This window comes from Rhipicephalus sanguineus, chromosome 11 (assembly GCF_013339695.2).
Source record: "Rhipicephalus sanguineus isolate Rsan-2018 chromosome 11, BIME_Rsan_1.4, whole genome shotgun sequence".
In the NCBI taxonomy this organism is placed as follows: Eukaryota; Metazoa; Arthropoda; class Arachnida; order Ixodida; family Ixodidae; genus Rhipicephalus; species Rhipicephalus sanguineus.
Genome location: NC_051186.1, coordinates 81,961,179 through 81,973,609, shown reverse-complemented (window position 1 = coordinate 81,973,609; position 12,431 = coordinate 81,961,179).

Below are 12,431 nucleotides of genomic sequence, written 5' to 3'. Positions count from 1 at the left end.
TTGCTCTTGTTGTAATTGTTGTTGCTGTCCTGTAGGCACAGCACACACCCAATGGAGTGGATTTGCAGAGAAGTGGCTGAATTTTTCAAATATTATATCTGTAGTAGTTAATTAACATATTTATTTAAGTGCCAATTATTAATAATGTCACATTTAAAGCCGCCAGAATTTAGCAAGATACTATTTTAGTCGCAGTGATTACAAACACTACGAGCAAAAACTCACAGCGTGGCTAGGGTCCCTAGAATATTGGCGTGGCTCATGCATTCGCCAAAGACGACTCGAAGGCGAAAGCCATCTTCTTATTATTTTGTCCCGCTTTCCAGGCTTCGTCCTCCACCACCTGCATTCCTGGAATAAAATGACAATAAATGACAATAAATTTGATAGACACCATGCAGGTACGCAGCTTTAAAGGGACACTACAGAGAAAACCGATTTTGCTCGTATTAGGATATCACTCTTTCGCAATACCAAAATCACCGCGCTTGTCGCGAGAAGACGCGTGGTAAGCGAGAAAACGTGCACAAAGAAAATCCGGGTGGCGACGCGCCACCTTGAAATTGTCGCACCAATCGCCGTGACGTCGTGGATCTTGAGATAGAGAAAGCTAGGTTTATTAACTGAGAGGTCTGAGAGGAGAGAGAAGGTGTTGATGATGATGAGGAGGAGGGTACCGTGGCGATCAAAGCCAAACCTTGAATGTCCGAAAACTATTTACAGTCTCTTGTCGAGTTCTGAATCGCGCAAGAACTTGTTCAGCGCTTTCAGATTATCGCGCTCATGACGAGGTGGTGGTCCCAACAGAATTTTTTCTGAAACTTGTTGCTTTGTAAATTTCGACAAGACGCGGCGGCCATCGAATTTCTTTGCGTGACGGCGTCTGCTAGGGTCTACGCATTTCCTAATAGCTAAAAATGAAGTACATTGTCCTCCGAGGTGCCCAGAGACTTAGAAAAGCAAGTTTCAGCGAATTTTGTAGAGTGTCGCCAAAGTACTAATGATAAACTTTCAAATCCGTGACGTCACGTGCGGAGATGTCAGCGCGAAAATAATTAATGAAACTTCGACCTTGATTTTCTCCTATGATGGTAAATTTAACGACGTTAAAGTTTTCAGATTAAAATTTATCAGTCTCAACCGATCCATTGCTTCACTATCAGTCTCAACCGATCCATTGCTTCACTTTATTGTCCCGTTATAGAGAGAGAGAGAGGGGGAGGGATAGGAAAGAACTTCATTCGCACTTATTCTGATGTGATTTTTCATATACAGCGATAGAATTTGGTTAGCAGTGTTTAATAACATTATAGAAAAAGTACAGGCAGTTTTACGTAGCATACATTGGGACAACGTGTCGTGCATGTAATAGTATTACAAACAACACTTTTTATACATTATCCACACAACATTATGCATGAATACAATTTTGTCGTTGGTGACCTCCCCAGTATGAAATTTGGTTTACGTCTAGTAGCTGCACACTAATAATTGCGTTTTTTAATGTGGGTAGCAGTGACTGCACCTTTTGTTTTCTGTAATTAGTGCTACACTTTCTTCCATATATATTCAGGTTTTGCGCGCCTTATATTTTGTCTTGTTTGCTCCTAGTCGAAATATAGTGTTTCTAGCAACATTAATAGATTAGCTAATTATCTAGTAACGTTAATATGTACTTTGGTAGGAGCGTAGTGAGAATTTTTTTTATGGGGGTGGGGGGGGGGGGGTGTTCAACCATACTTTATGTATGTTCGTGCGTGCGTTTGTATGTGTGCATGTATATATGCATGCGCAAGCAAAATTGAACCCCCCCCCCTGGCTACGCCCCTGGCTGATGGACTAGTTGGTCAGCTATGATATTTGATCAAGCAGCGCACAAAAGGACACAATCTCGCGCACATAAAATGAGGCATACGGAGCCGCTGTAATTAATGCAGCGAGTTGCAGTGCAGCGCTTGTGTTTGCGTCACTCAGGGAGAGAGAATTAAATAAACAGGCGCTGTGCGTGTGTGCTTCTTTGCCGTCCGAGTTGTATTTTGCGCTGTACAAGTCAATTCGAGGTTACTCGGGACTAACTAGCCCGGCTGTCAATTTAGTCTCCTTAGTCCAGAAAACCGTGAACCTTGACGATTTCCCTGGTCCACGGTAGATGAAGTTGCTGGATAAGCTTGAAAGCCGGGCTTCCAATGTACTCGTGTCCTTATTTATTCCTCGCCTTGTTCCAAGTCGCCGCGATCGCTGCAAGCGACCATATGATAAGCAAGCTTGCGAAGAAGGTATAATAGGAAACTGAAGCGGAAACCTTCCTTAGCTGAGTTCCCATGGTACCGAGCTAAGAAGCAAATAATCGTCACAAATAAACCCCAAAAAAGCGGCGCAACCCATAGGCAGAGACTAAGGGGGGGATAAAGGGCTCGCCCTCCCGACAGGCTTCATCATTTTCATGATACGTGGTGTTTTAACGAAAATAAATAATGAAAATAGGCGTTTTTCTCAAATAGTCAAGGCTTGCAGCAAGTGAGCCCCCCCCCCCCCCCCCCCCCCAAAAAAAAAGTTTCTGGCTACGGGCCTGGTGTAGTGGTAGCAAATAGTATTTACTACGATCTGAGAATTATTTTTGGCCATATCTTAAATTGAATTCACTGGCATAATTAAAACTTCCTGTGCATTAGCCCAATGTCCTGCCTGGAGCAAAGCAAATTAAACATAACAAAAAAATTCACAGCATATCCACGGGTGAATGATGAAGAGCTTGGGCGAAGCTCCTGAAGTAATCATGGTTACACCGTGAAATCTTCAGTGGTTTCGCCCAGCAGTAATCAAAGCGATAGCCCAGTACATCATCAAAGACGTGACAAACACTGTATATATTTATACAAGAAATCTTATTAATCGTAAGTGGTAGCTAGACGTGGCTTCCGTTCCCCCTTCATTATAACGGCTATATGGTCGGTGAAGTGATGGATCGGTGATGGGTCGTAGTGGGATGTTTGCAAAGACGAAGTAGTGGGCAGTTTGCAAAGGTGGCTTCCGTTCCCCCTTCATTATAACGGCTTTATGGCCGGTGAAGTAATGGATCGGTGATGGATCGTAGTGGGATGTTTGAAAAGACGAAGTAGTGGGCAGTTTGCAAAGGATCGGTGATGGGTCGTAGTATACTGCCGGTTACGCCTTACGCCGGTCGCGTGACAAGGTTAGACTAAGAGGAGCTTCGCCCCTAAAAAAACAAAAAAAAAATCGGCCGATCTCACGCGTTGCGAGAATCGGTTTCATGCGAAGCAGTCATGGAGTATCAGCCTAGCTATGCGGCATTTTTTGCTTTGAGCCAAGCGTTGCGAGGTAGATCGACGTGTTTGTGCAAACCGAAAAATAAATCTGTAGTCACCCACTACAGATCTTTATAACGATACCGCGGTACCGGCACCTAATCAGACTAAAGTTATATTAAATTCTTTAATTTGGAAGTCGGACGTTCTCCCTTTATCTCTGTATACACACACGCACTATATATATACATATATATATATATATGTGTGTGTGTGTGTGTGTGTGTGTGTGTGTGTGTGTGTGTGTGTGTGTGTGTGTGTGTGTGTGTGTGTGTGTGTGTGTGTGTGTGTGTGTGTGTGTGTGTGGAGAGAGAGAGAGTGAGAGGGCGATGTGGAAGAGCGTGTCGGGCTCCCGCCCCCTCCGGGAAAATGAAACCTCTCCACCTATGGTGCAACCTGCGCGAAGACGCCCAGAAGAAGCGGGGATTTAATGAATTTTCTTATTCTTGAAAGTATTTTTAATTATAATAAAAAGATATCACTCAAATACGAAGGAGTTTATGCCGTGTAGGGCATACTGGCGCCAATAAAAAAAAAGATACGAAGGGGAGCTGAAAAAGAAATCACTTTAATTATTTTGTACAGTGATAATATGCGCAATTATGAACGAAAGCACATATTTACTTTTCAACATCGTCTCCAGGATAGTTTCCATTCGTTTGAATGCGCGTTTGCCAGTCAATGATTAACGTTACTTGTTCGTACCGCCAACGTATGTTTGACTTCAACACTCAACCACCCAGTCATCGACAAACGCGCTAGTGGTGAATGTGATGATCACTAAAATAACTATATTTGCTGGAAAAATGCAAATAAGCCCAAGAAATCGCGACAAGCGACTGCAAAATTCTACAAGCGACTCGGCGAAAAAGGAAGCCCAAATCCGCTTATTATAAGCGGAACTGGCAATTCTGGGGGCCTGGGGCTCCCCAAATTCGAGTTCCTCGGGACTCCAATAAAGTTCTTGTCATGTCATGTCGTGGAAATTCTGCATTGCAGCTCAGATATAAATTTGCAGTAGTGATGCTATTCCTTTCCGATGTAAGAAAATGAATTTCCTGAAACAGCTGAAGAGCGTTTGATTGGTCCATAATGAACGTTTACTGGGTTCCTGCCCGTATTTGCGTTGTCGATTATGGCCAGGCGGAGCAGAATAATATCATGGCAGAGTGTTCTAACGTTGTAGAGCCCATCAGCGGTATACCATCCTCTACAATGCTGTAGCGCAAAGTGCGAAAGCGTCGCATAGGCGACCTGCACCGCAGAGAACCTACAGTGCAGGGGCGTAGCCAGGGGGGGAGGGGGGGAGGTTGCGGGGGTTGAACCCCCCCCCGCCGAAATTTTTCGATTTTGCATGTGCATATATACACGCACACATACAAACGCACGCGCGAACATAAAAAAAAATGATGGTTGAACTGAACACCCCCCCCCCCCTCGAAAAAAATTTCTGGCTACGCTTCTGCTACAGTGCGTGGTCGTAAGACACGGGAAAAGACAATGTCCACAGCAGAAGGGCAGGATAAATTTCATTATTTAATGAAGTGATGGCTGTGAAGAAATAAAACTTCGCCTCATTGGATGGTTTCATAGTGTGCAGCCGACAGTGAGAACTCTCGAACGTGGGGTCCGCCCCCTAACTTTTCTCAATGGGGGGGCTAGCGCTACCCTTACCCTCCCCCCCCCCCCCCCACTTAGTGGATACGCCTATGACACGCGCCATCTTGTAGGAATGCCGTCATCATCGTTATCAGTAACTCCAGAGGCCCAATTTTATGTCATATATCCCAATACCCCAATGCGTGGGTACGAGCCATGGAATGGATATGGAGCATCATCATCGCCCTAACAAAGTGTCATAAGTGTCTACTCGTGGGTTCGAGCGGTACCCGGAGAACAACAAAGCAATGGGTAAGCTGTTTCTCAAGCCTAGATTTTGCGAATCACAGATGAAAGTTGAGCAGAAGATGTCAACCGGAGTATCCATACAACCAGCGAAAGAGTATGATGTGAAATAACTTGCGTTACATTAATACAATCGGTAGGACTTCTTTAAGCGCACTGCTGCCTAACAACATGCATATTATGTGGGATTATCAACGAATGTAGCCCCATAAGGAAGTTGGGCTCGAGCAGCACATGAAACTCAATTATTGCTTGAGTGGTGGACACACAGCTATACATACGGTTAACGATACGAATCCAGTGCCAGTGAATCCAAAGCAATCCCGTCCCGCCGTCGCATATTTATTTTTCCTTATGTTGTAGCTGCTACGTTGTGTAACCGTGAGGTAAGCGAAATTGTGTCCAGTGATATCCGCATGGATATCACTCAAAGGGCCATATATATATATAAGACGCTTTCATGTAATCATCGAATGCCACCAGTACCGAAGTTTTTTGCCTGGAGAATCGATCGCCTCAATCATTTTTTTCGAATCCGTAAATGACGAGCAGGCTCACAGGGATTTGTCGCACGCTTAAAGCGCACTTTAACTACATTCATCCCAAACCAGCTAGCTATAGCGCACTGGAAGCTGCACAGCAGGGCTTAAAGTCAGGGGGTGCCCGGGGGGGCCCGGCCCCCTCTCCATTTCTCAAGGAGGGGCCCGGCCCCCCCTCGGCAGTACGACGGTGGCACTGCGGCACCCATTTGTCAAGGGCTGGAGTGGAACTTTTTGGCAGTAGTGCTTTGTGCGAGGAAATTATACTGTGCAATTTTCCGAATAATGATTTAGTCGCGAATGTTTGGTTCACGGGGTGTCAGAAAAACAGAAGAAAACAGGTATCGTCGTACTGCTGGATGCAATTCACTGAGACACTGAACAGCACAGGCAACGCATCCTGGAACCTGCCTCGCCCTCGATCGCCTGATGTTCCAGAACCCAATCCGGCTACCTCTTTCAGAGAAATCACCGCTATGTACAAATCGAACAATCTCCGCTTCCCACCCCCCGCATCGGGCCTGCCCTATAGGGACGAGCGCTGGCTCCTCCGTCTCTACACCAGTACAGTTGTGCCCGGCGATACTCAAACATTTCAATCCGGCATTCTCTGGGGAGTGCCCGCACTGTGACCATCCGTTCACGGATCCTTTCAACATGGTGTGGGCATGCCCGTCAAACCCGGTGGTCCCGCCACTTCCCTCCCCTTCCTCCCGTACTCGAGAGAGCTGGGAGGCTGCCCTGCTCGGTTGCTCGACCCTAGAGGACCAGCGTGCCCTAGTGGCCCGAGCGCGTGCTGCAGCAGAAGCCACAGGGGTCCCGGACTAGAGACTTCTCCTAGATTTTGTAAGGGGCCGGCCCTTAAAGCCGTCCCCAACTCTCTCCTGACAACCGAGTGAATAAAGTTTACCACCACCACCACGGGTCACCACCCTGTTCGACAGAACGTAATTGTCACAGCATACTGTTCCACGAGGCACTTGAGTATGAAGCTACCTGCTCGTGAATCAGTAATTGTTCACCTTGATATGTTTAGTTTGCCACTCAATTTTCATTCTTTTAGTTGTGCATCACACGTCTGCAGTAACTGCAAAGATGCGTGTATTTTGCACACTTTAATAGGCAAGGGTCATGAAAATAAGATGTAGCATTGTCGTGCCTGAGGTTCTGAATCCCGTGAGTCAAGTAATGTTACTTTGAGCTCACATATAATAATTTCATTTATTGCTTGATTGAATTGACACGTTGAATAAATGACCGAAATACATTCGGAATAATATATGTATTTGTATAGCATTAATTAGCATTTGTTCAGTTCTAGAGACAGTTGGCTTCTCTGCATTGTGATCATCGCAAACACCTCTCTTAACGCTTAATCTATAGCATATATATATATATATTATAATAAAAACACTGGGCTGGGAGCGTCCGAGCAGGGCAGGCAGCGTTTCAGCAAGACCACAGGCTGGGCAGCTCCAGCTCGTGCCTCGAGCAGAGCTGGCGATGTGGCTCCAGCGCTGGGCATTCCTCTTCGCTACAATATACATATACAGTCAAATCTCGTTGATACGATTCTGCATAATATGTTTCTCAGCCTAATACGTTTTTATTTTTATTCCCGGCCGACATCCCTTGGAAATAATGCATTTGCATGCGTTTAATACGATCACATTTTTGCCCAAAATTGGATAATACGACCGCGAAAGTAGATCTTGACCGATATGGCTAGAAATCCTGCGTTTATTCTTCAGTATGCCAGCTCACACCGCGTTCCCACAACCCACGACGTGCGCATCGGTTTTGCGGCGAAAAGATGGCTGCTGGGTAGCCTTTTCTTCGATATATATATATATATATATATATATATATATATATATATATATATATATATATATATATATATTGCCGCCTTATGAGGGCCCCCCCTCCAATGAAGGGAGACTTTAAGCCCTGCTGCACAGGAAGGTATCACACGGGTGATAGAAGTTACATCGGCGCGCGTCATGAACTTGAGCATTTTGTCGTCTTTATTTATTGCCTAGCGTTACACATCCAGAGTGATGACGATTGTACTGCGTAACTTAGCGCAACACAGGGCGCGGCGCCGGCGCAGGACGGCAACATATGGCAGCCGCGGTAACTACGTCGCACTAGAGTTATCGGTGGTGTGAAAGTTTGTCGGAACTCCACGATTGCCTGGTGTCCAGTGACATTATCTTACGTCAGATTTAACGAAGGATAGTGTCCAAATCGAGATAGCGCGTTGTCAGGCGAATTCAACTGCCTTAACACGAAGCGATGTGCGGCCAGGCGCTTGCTCGAGAGGCGCGTAAAAGAGGCAAATCGTGCAGTGGCCAGCTTACCATTAGCCTTGGAAACGATAGTAGTTCATTATAGTGAGATGGTTGGACTCGGTACAAGACGAATAAACGACAGAGGCTCGAAGTGCTTGAAACAGCAAAGGAAGTTGTAAATTAATTGGTGCTCCACGCAGGCTTCGTGAGAAGACAACGAAAACAATGCCCCCACCTCCCCGAAAGGAATCGTGAGGAAATGCGAATGCATTTCTTGCGCCGAGAGTACACGGCGTAGTAATTTTGATGGCGTATAAAGCTGGACACATCGACGCGCTCAAGTGTCTCCCTTTTGGGCGCCTCTTTCAACGAACGCTTCTTACGTGAGTTCGTAATCACCTCAGGGATGTTGCCACCGCCTTCAATGCAGCACAAACGCGTTTAGAACGCGCTGTTTTCAGGCTGTGCCAAGGCAGCACAAACGCGTTTCAAACGCACTGCATTGAGGCGGTGGCGCAGGGAGGAGAGAGAGCGAACGGCGAGAGAAGGAGCGGCGAAACACTGCACCAGAGCCGTATATTCCTTCGGAGAGTTCGGCGGAGGGGCGGAGCCAACAACCATCCAAATTTAGCGGCGGCGCTGTCCGCCATTTTGTGCCGCGGCACTGTAAGCTCGCGTTGGCGTGCGCCCGTAACGCTCCGTCTCTTGCGAACCCTTTCTTCAGCGAGTTAAGGGGCTGATATACTCCAGCGTAACGTCGACGCGCGCGCACGCTCGGCACAGTGACGCTACGCTAACAAACGTGCAGCACTATATAGGCCAACGCGCGATGCGACTGACGCCCCCAGCGTCCGTCAACGCGCCCCGGCTGCAGCCGGCGCGAGATGCGACATGCTGCATTCCACGCCGGCGACGTTATCCAGACTGAACTGCGTCTGTGTCTCTACGTGAAGAAGGGACGCCGAGTGCGCTCAATTGCGCATGCGTCAAGGCGACGTAGTGTTCGCGTCAACGTAACGTGACGAACCTAGCGTCGCCAACTCCCGCCGCCGCGGGCTGACGCGAACGCACGTCGGAGTATAACAGAGCCTTTAGAGCAGCCTACTGCGCTGCAAGCCCCCATTGCGACGTCCGTGCAGGTCCACGATGTTCCACGCAGCCGACACGTGCACGAACAGCAGCTAAGACACACCAAGTCGGTCACAGAGGAAGCATAAGTGCCGACAGCGACGTCACGGGTACAGCCTCACGAGAAACCTCGGTACGAAATGGCGTTGGCGGCGCGGAAGCGCGCTGTTGCCAGACTGTAGTGAAGCAGTTCCCAGACTGGCGGCGAGATCAAAAGAGCGCCGAACTCTCCCAAAGGGAATATGCGGCTCTGCACTGGAGCTACCCTCTCCACACACGCGGGAGCTCCGCCGAGCCAATGCCACCTAGAAAAAAATTTGCGCTGGCCGAGCTCCCGCGATGCGAGCGCCCTCACACGCCAGAGCCAATGCCACCTAGAAAAGAGCGCGCTCCTCCTCTCCACTCACTCTCCGCTACTCCGCCCGCACCACCTGCTCCGGTTGCTAGGGGCGAGGATAAGCGCGCGCGCCCGCAGCTGTTGCTATGGGAGAGGGAGTGAGAGCGGAGAGGCGCGCGGTCAACGCCGGATGCCTTACATAGCCCGAATAAGAAATGCATTCGCATTTAAAAAATCCACAGCATATCCACGGGGTGAATGATGATGAGTGGGGCGAAGCTCCGGAGGAAATCATCGGTAAACCGTGAATACTCCGAGCGAAAGTGAAAGCGCACCAACAGCGAGCGGATTTTTTACAACGGTCCCCCTATTGCGTACGTCGTCGCACTAAATCGAGCGATTGCCTTCCACCAATGACACGCGCCATATGTGAATCTTCCGTGAATTCTGCCCAGTACATCATCAACGACGTGAGCTCGGGCGCGTTTATACTATAAAGGGTTGATGAGAGTCACGGCGACTTGCAGCTCACTTTAATTTTACATGTACGCTGTGAATTTTTATTTAATCAGGCACAGGAGAAATCTCACACAGGCACTACCTTGGAGGAGGTAGTCCAAGTCTTTTGTTGACAGGGAGAGAGACGGAGAACTTACGCATGCGTCTTCGCTTGTCCCAGTGCGAAACGGTTACGTAAACCTCGCGCGCACGCTGTTCACGGTACTTTGTGACTATTCTACACCTACCAAAGAGCGGGCTGGAACCGCACCTGTTACAATGGGTAGCAAGATGACTGTAAGAGGCACCTGTAAAGAAGTACTGACACCAGTTTTAGAGCTTGGCTTTAATCCGTAATAAAAACACGAAAGTGAAACGTGTCTCCACAGAAGTAGTTGATTGCTAATTGTGCGTTGAGCTATGAGAGCTTGTACAATGTGTATTAGTGTTTGTCAGGTATACCCCCATTTGATGTGGATGCACCCATGTTGACGCCTAGTGGCACATCTCCATCACGCCAACTAACGCCCATGATCATGATTTGGTAGCTGAAATTGTTAAAATATACCTGGACACAGCATATCATGAATCCCGCGCAAAGATTGCATCAGCAAGCACATGATAAATACTTGTACTCGATATGCACTTCTTCAAAGCGTTAATTGTTAATAGAGGAGAGGCAAGCCACGGTGTGCGATCCCGAGTAAAAGGGTAACATACGTCTGCGCTCATGCATACACCAGGGGCGTAGCCACGTTAGGGCACACCGGGCCCGTGCCCCCCCCCCCCCCCCGAAATGTTTTTTTTGCCATAGCATACAGAGCAGAAAATGACACTCGACCACATCTGCCTGCTCGTCCCCACTACAGATCAAGGAGGTGCCCCCCCCCCTCCCGAAAAAAATTTCTGCCTACGCCCCTGGCATACACTACCACACTGCGCTTCAGAAACACGGGAGGAAGAGGTTCGTAGCTTGAGCCGCGAACGCGCGAATGCGTTCCACGTCCCGCTGGCTTCCGTCTCGTTCCACGAAGGCACGACATTCGCTCATCGACATCGTTACCTTTTTGCGACGCTTACTGCAGCATTTTTATTTGTCGTTGCTATCACACTCGAAGAAACAGGCGGCGGATAAACACCGTTGGTACATGTGGAAGCTGCACTACTCAGACAACGAGCCGTCACACGCTAACACGAATCGAAAGGCAAACAACTTAAACTCCTCGATGCTAGCGCGGCCAGTGCTCCTCGTTCGCATCGAGACGCCCAAACTGCTTCATCGCCAAATCGCTCCTTATCGGTGCTCGTTAGTGCCATGACGCAGTACTTTACTTCACCGCTCACAGACAGCACCGCCCCGCCTAGCCCCGCTAACAGAGAGCACCGCGCGACAGAGAATGTATGGAGACATATAAGGTGCGTTTTCGTGGAATTTCGTGCATGTGCGTTGGTGGATTGTGCGCTGGGCGCCTATCAGCGCGGACCGAGAGGTCGGGCGTTGGATAATCGGCGGCGGAACCTTTTATTCAATGTTTATTCGTTCTAATCCGTTAGCCTACATTTTACCAACGCCATATCCGTGACGAAAACACGTCACGGTGAAGTCTTGGTGTACCCCGGCATAAAACACTTTCGTGTTAAAATCTCCTTTATAAAGAGGCGGCTCTGAGCTACTATGAAACTCAGGAAACATGATATTCTATTCTGATATACAGCCAATTTTCCCGCGCAACACCTGCTGACATTGCGTGCAGTGGCGTAAATCCATCAAAACAACAGGGGGGGTCCCGGACTTTGCATGGCAGCCATCTTGATTATTAGAAATGTGCATTTTATTTTACACAAAAATGAAAACTTTACAATAAAACAAAAAGAAAACACACAAATATTCATATATCGCGTTATTGCAATGCTCTTGACGACCTGCACTGCGCGACGAATGAGTCATACAACGTTCTGAACTAGTTTCTACAACACAGTTCCAAACAGCCGATGAGTATTCGATGAATCTACACATTGGATATGAAACAAACGTTAAAGGAACACTGACACCAAAATTGAAACCTCGAGATGTTTGTATTGTTTGATTGTCTGTATGCGTGCAAGGGTACTTCTGGCCGTTTATAACTGGCGGACGTTAGCTTTCAGTTATCTTAATTTGATTTTGGAGCAAGCGTGAATGCTCATCTGAGTTGAGAGCACCTCGCGACATCTTCACTAGTATGGCGAAACATTGGTATTAATGAGAACTAACACACAGCAATGCCAAGGAAAGTATAGGGGGTGTTATTTGTAGTAATTAGAATATAAATGTGAAGAAAGTAAAGTGGACGAAAAGATAACTTGCCGCCGGCAGGGACCGAACCTGCGACCTTCGAATAACGCGTCCGATGCTCTACCACTT